The sequence below is a fragment of the Egretta garzetta genome, unplaced genomic scaffold (genome assembly GCF_000687185.1).
Source record: "Egretta garzetta isolate BGI_Z169 unplaced genomic scaffold, ASM68718v1 scaffold365, whole genome shotgun sequence".
Taxonomy (NCBI): domain Eukaryota; kingdom Metazoa; phylum Chordata; class Aves; order Pelecaniformes; family Ardeidae; genus Egretta; species Egretta garzetta.
Window position 1 is genome coordinate 1,463,983 of NW_009259602.1, and position 5,904 is coordinate 1,469,886.

Genomic DNA, 5,904 nt, shown 5'->3' on the forward strand with positions numbered 1-5,904 from the left:
GAGAGCTGAACAGGGTCGATTTGGGTGCATGGGAGTCCCTTTGACTCCAGCCCTCACAGCAGCTGGTGGAGTTGAGCAGAGGGCAGCTGGCAGAGAGATCGACTCCATGCTGGATGGAGATGCAGCTCTCCTATCTATTAAGGTCACAGCCTCCATCCAGGCTGTCTCGGGAATGACTGCTGAGCTTCAAAACGGCTGCAAGGTAAGGGCTTAGAGGAGCCTGCTGAGCTTGTAAGACTCAGGACTGTAAACAAGCGACAAGACCACCCATTAAAGGCAGCCTGTGCTGGCCCCAATCATGAGCATCTGAAGGGGGGGAGGAAGGCAATGAGTGAGGGTCAGAGCCCGGCGGGGAGGCCCCCCACAGGGGGTCATGCTCCCTGCCTGGTACACAGCTCTGGGATGCATGGGGCGGTGGATTTGCTTTTCTGGGGATGGTAAGGGAGACCAACAGTTATATCCAGTCTTACCTGCCCAGAAAGGTGAGGGCAGTCAGCAAGGGCTCACTGCAGTGTAAAGACAGGTAGCGTTTAGCCCAGAGCAGAGGGCAAGTCAGGAGGAGCAGGAGCTCAAAGAAAGAAGATGATTTGTCCTTCACAGAGACGTTCACAAAATAGGGACCACATCGCATTTCCCTTTGGACACCTCTCAACGGGAGCAAGGCTGGCTGTTTCTGGTGGGGCAAAGGGGGGTAACTGGGGACTTAGACTTATGAGTTGTTTATGCTTAGTGATTGCAGCGCGATGTGGGAGGCAAGCAAACTTCCAGGAAGAGAAACTAAGGGCTTCTCCATGCCTTATTATCCCCTCCTCAAACAAGGTGGCTTTGTGCTTCCAGGTAGCCCCAGGGAGGAGCTGGGTTATGATACAACGCTCAGGGGATTTCAATGACAAATGTCAGTCAGGAGGTGGAGTGACACACCATGCTGAGTGACTCATAGGGCCTCTCATGCCCAGGTACAAGTGTCCCTTCATACACATCCTGGGAGGCATTTCAGCTATGCATCACCCAGAGCCTGATGGATGCATCAGGAAGCATCTACACTGGGTTGCTGCTGTTTGAGCTGGGTTTTGGGGCCTGTTTCACTTTTTTCCCGAATCTGGGGATGCCTGAGCAGGAAGGCTGGGATACCAACAGCTGTGACAGGAGCTGCAAGTAGCTACAAGGCCTGAATCCCTGTGGCTGGCTTGAATCACGTATTTGCTCTAAACCTCACTGTTCCCGAAGTCTAGATTCATGAGAGACAAGCCAGAACCAAAAAGCAATCAGTTCCCCATAAAGATCTATTAACAGTCAACAGGATGGAGCAAGCCGAGAGTCAACATCCCATTTCCAGCCTCATGCTGCAGAAATTAGTCCCAGAGACTGAGGGTTAAATAGCTCAGTTGGCCTTAATCGACATATTTCGTTGACTTTCATAGTTATTCATTGACTTTTGTTGAAAATGCATCAGCACGAGGCTTCCTGTTTCCTTCTTACATAGCAATAAGCCGTGTTCAAAAGGCTGGCCATGTGGACGGGAACAGCAGGCTGCTCAGCGGGGCAGGCGTATTTTCCTCTGTGCCATTGGGGAGAGCTCCAGTGAGTCATCCTGGTCTTCAAACACCAGGAGGTCAACTGCTCTCTTGGGACTTCTGTCTGCTTCGTCCTAGCTGAAACCAGGGACTGACGAAGTTGCCACAAAAATGGAAAGCATGTGAAAAAAAAACTAGAGCTAATGGAAAATTTTCCAACATGCATGTTTTTCTGATGGAAAGTGCCATTTAGTCCAAGCCAAAACTATCCACTGGAACGTGCTGATTTTGACAAAATGCAATTAAAAAAATAAAAAGCCCTCTGATAAGGTTGAAATGGTCTGTGCTAACCTTGGAACAGAATGTTTCCTTTTTTGTGGTTTTAACTTTTCCCATTTTAAAAAAAGGGTTTTCTCATTTCAAGACTTACTAAACTTATTGCAGAACAACTCCTCCTTTTGGATTCTCATTTCTTTTAAAGGGTATATGGTAAAACACTGACCAGAGCTGCAAACAGAATGAAATGCTTTGGTTGTAATGCAACGGGACATTCTGGATTAAGCCAGACCAAAGTTTTCTTTTGAAATTTCATTTCTGTGGAAATTTTCAAACGCCAGTTTGTTTCAAAGCAGAAGGAAAACTCGTTCTGAAAACGCCCAACATCCCCACTTGCAAGCCCATTCTGTGTTTTAGTCATCTCCACAGCTGACCTTTCCAACAGCTCTCACACCCAAAGAGAAAGCACCTCCTGCTTGCCTGTGAATCTCCCCACCTTCACTTTCCACAGCCCACTCTGAGCTCCGGTCCATCTGGATTCATTCTCTAAGAGTCTCATCTCACCTTGTCCCTGGGTTCTCTGGGTTCTCTGGGGCCTCAGGCCAACCCGCACAGCCGTGTGATGTAGCCCGGGATGGGACTGCTCCAGCGCCTATCCCTTTGGACTCCAAGTCTCTTCCCTCCTTCCCGACAGACGGATTCGCTCCCACCCTCCACCTGCCTGGTGCGCCCACGTCCTCCTCCGTCTGCTGTTTGTGTCTTCCCACTTGCTCACAACTACATGGGAGGCTATTTAAGAGAACTCATGTTCTTTTCAGACTGGGGGGAAAAAAAGGAGAGATAACACAAACCAGACTATTACATTTTTTAGCAGACACGACAATATGGACACAGTTCCTGCAGAACGCTGTACATTTTTAAAGACAAACTTTACCTAAAAAATGTCAGCCAGCTCTCCTAGTGGGAGGAATAATGAAGAAAAGAAAGGCTCCTTCAGGTTTCCAGCAGAACTTTTATATTATTCCCTTGGAAAGCTGAAAACAATTGGGCGAGATCTCTCAGCACCTGGCTGCATAGTCAGGAGGCTGAGTGCTTGGCCACTGTGCGCAGCAGCTGCTCTTGGAGATGCTGCCGAGTGCCTCTTGCTCGCCAAGCGCGGTGCCCCCATGTCAGCCAGCATCCCAGCTCCCCGGCCTTCCTCACGACAGCTCCCCGCTGCCCCCCACAGCAGCGGCCTCGTCTGCCACCCCCCGGAGGGCTGGAGCAAGGATGGACGCTCCCCAATGCCACAGCCAGCGCTCCTGCAGAAGCAGCCCCGTCCCCCATCAGGGAAGCACCCAAGGATGGGGTACAGGGCACTGGAGCCCAAACACTGAAGGCAGAAGCAGGGAGACTCGGAGGTCAAATGTGATGGACTTTCTTGACCTACCATGCCGGGTCCCACAACAGCTGAGGACCATCACACAAGTGAGGGAGTGAGGGAAGGAGGAGCTGTGCAGAATGAATCCCTAGGAGACAAAAGCACCTCCCCCAGGGTCCCGATGCTCCACAGAAGGATGGGACAAGCCTGGCCAGGGTTCTTCTCGGTGCTTCACCACCTCTGGGCATGGCAGCTGGGCTTGAATTGCTCACAACTGCACAGCAGCTCCGAGTGTCACTTGTTTGCCACCCCTGCTCTAGAGCAGCCATTGCTTGAGCTAACAGCTGTTAAGAAACATCTTTACTTGTTGCTTAGGTACCAAGGTGACAGATATAACACAGCTGGATGCTTGACTACCTAAGGAGATGGATGGAAGGATATAAATAGCTAACAGAAAGAGAAAAGAGGACAAGAAGTCCCATCTTCAATTTTGTAAAGAAATGACCAGAATAGCAGTGGAGAAAGACTTCCAGAAATAACCATATGGGTATTGAATGAATGCAAATGGGGGCAATAAAAAAAGAAAGAAAAAAGAATAGAGAAAAGACATTAAAGGGAGCTTCTTAATTTGCCTGAACTGTAATTCTCTCATCATGGAAAAAGAGCTGAAGTCATGTGGATACCACAAACTGTTACTGTCAGCAAGGTACCCAGATACTTCAGTGTGGGGAGCAACAGTGTAGGCATTGGAAAAGAAAGATAAGTATATAGATAAATGTCATTAACTCCTATTAGTGTGGGGGTTAGAGTTCAAAGGGTCAATCTTCAGATAAGGGTAGAGGTCTCAGGGGGCAACAGAGGCTCATCTGTACATGAGACAAGAAAGAGGAGGCAAAGGCAGGCAGAAAGAAACACCAGTTTTAAGGCACGTTGTCGCCTTGTGCGAGCACAGAGCACAGCAGGATGGGTCTTCCTGGCACAGCACAGCATCATGCAGAAACAGAGTAACTGGCACATTAAAAGTAAGCTCAGGCACTGGAAAATGGTATAGCCGCTCTGGTAAAGGGCTCTACCTGTGCTGAGCAGCCTGCTTGATCTAAGCAAGGGGAACGCTGCTGCAGGACACTGACTGGTTCATCCACAAGTTGGATGAAATGGAAGAATCATTCACTGAACCAAAAACTAAGTTTCTTCCTAGTTCTGGAAAGGCACCAGACTTGAGAATAATGCCACAGCACTAAATCTGTGACAGTCATAGGGAATAGGCCTTTGGACTTGAACCCTCAACAGATCAATAGTGTGGCGAGCAATCAGTCCACACTGGAATCACCCATGCAAGGATGCAAAGGCGATGGGTTCTGCATCTGAAGTCACCCTGAGCCCAGATCCAGCAAAACACACGGGCAGTGAGACGGAGGAAACAGCACAAGAGGGTAAGAATGATACACCCAAAGGGAAATGAGGCTTCATTTAGGGGAGAGACACACCTTCCTCAGGAAAGATCCCATCAGAAAGAAATAACACCCCTGAAATGGAAAGTAACTACCCCTTTGCAGGATTGAAGGCAACCTGAAAGAGCAGCCCAATCTTGTCCCCAGGGCTATTTTCAATCCTGTGGGCTATACAAGTGCAACAAGCACTAAAAAAATAGTCCTGGGATTTTTTGCTGCGGATCTCCTCAAGCAAAGGACTCGGACAGGGAAGCAACAGGAAGCCCAAGAGGAAGAGGAAGTTTACAGTTGTCCTCAGCAAAGTGAATGTGGCCTTTTCTCTCCACATCCCTTAGGAAAGCATAACAGCTTATACGCAAGTCTGCACAGGACCCTTTGGGAGTCTGAACCTCAGGCCTGACAACTCACTGGCATAGTGTGAATCTAAAGTAATTGCATTGTTTGCTCTGGGAATACTCCAGCTACGCTTGGCACAACTGAGAAATAGACTCCAAATTCTCCCACTGTAGGATCTACAAATCCTCTGCTCTTTCACATCCCTAGGATCTGTTTTTTCTCTTCTCTCATGCCCTCTTTCTTTCCATTGCCTTGATCCCAGAAAAAGGTATTTGAGTTTCTGCCTTCACATTCTCACTGTGTAATGAAATCCTTGTATCCTCCAAACATGCCTTGCAGTTAAGGGTTTCTCTGGAGCAGACAATGAGGTAAGGGTCCCTTGGGCATAAAGACAAGTTATCTGCAGGCAGCTGTTTGGGCTGCAGAGTTAATCCATTTTAATTACCTGGAAGCAGAGCACCAGGCAAAGAATGGTCAACGTGTAAAGCAAGCCCTGCTGTCCCAGTGGGGCTGGGATGTCTCAGGAAGGCTGCCTGCTGATCTCCTAGATTAAATTATTCTGTGAGAGCTGGCCTACAGTTTTATGGCAATGGGGATAACTTCTTTCCTGCACCCTAGAGTCCATTGTTTGGTTTGGGGCAATGCCTGTGGTCCCGGAGCAGTGCACCTGCAAACCTCCCATCTGGATTACAACACCCCCTGCAAAATCCCAGAAACCATGACTTCAGCAGGGTTTGAAGTTGTTGCTTTTCCATTCCTATCATTGCAGAGAGGCAGATCCCACTTTCTTAGAGCCCTAGAGCTTCAGGAGATCAGTGTGTCCGCCAGGATGTGTCATCCCCAGAAACAGCCATTGCTGGGCCAGAGGCAACGGACTTAGCACAGTAACCCCACAAAACTGATACACAGCTTGTTAAAACAATGGGATTTTTTTTCTTTCCAAAGGAAAGACAAATTCATCAGAAAA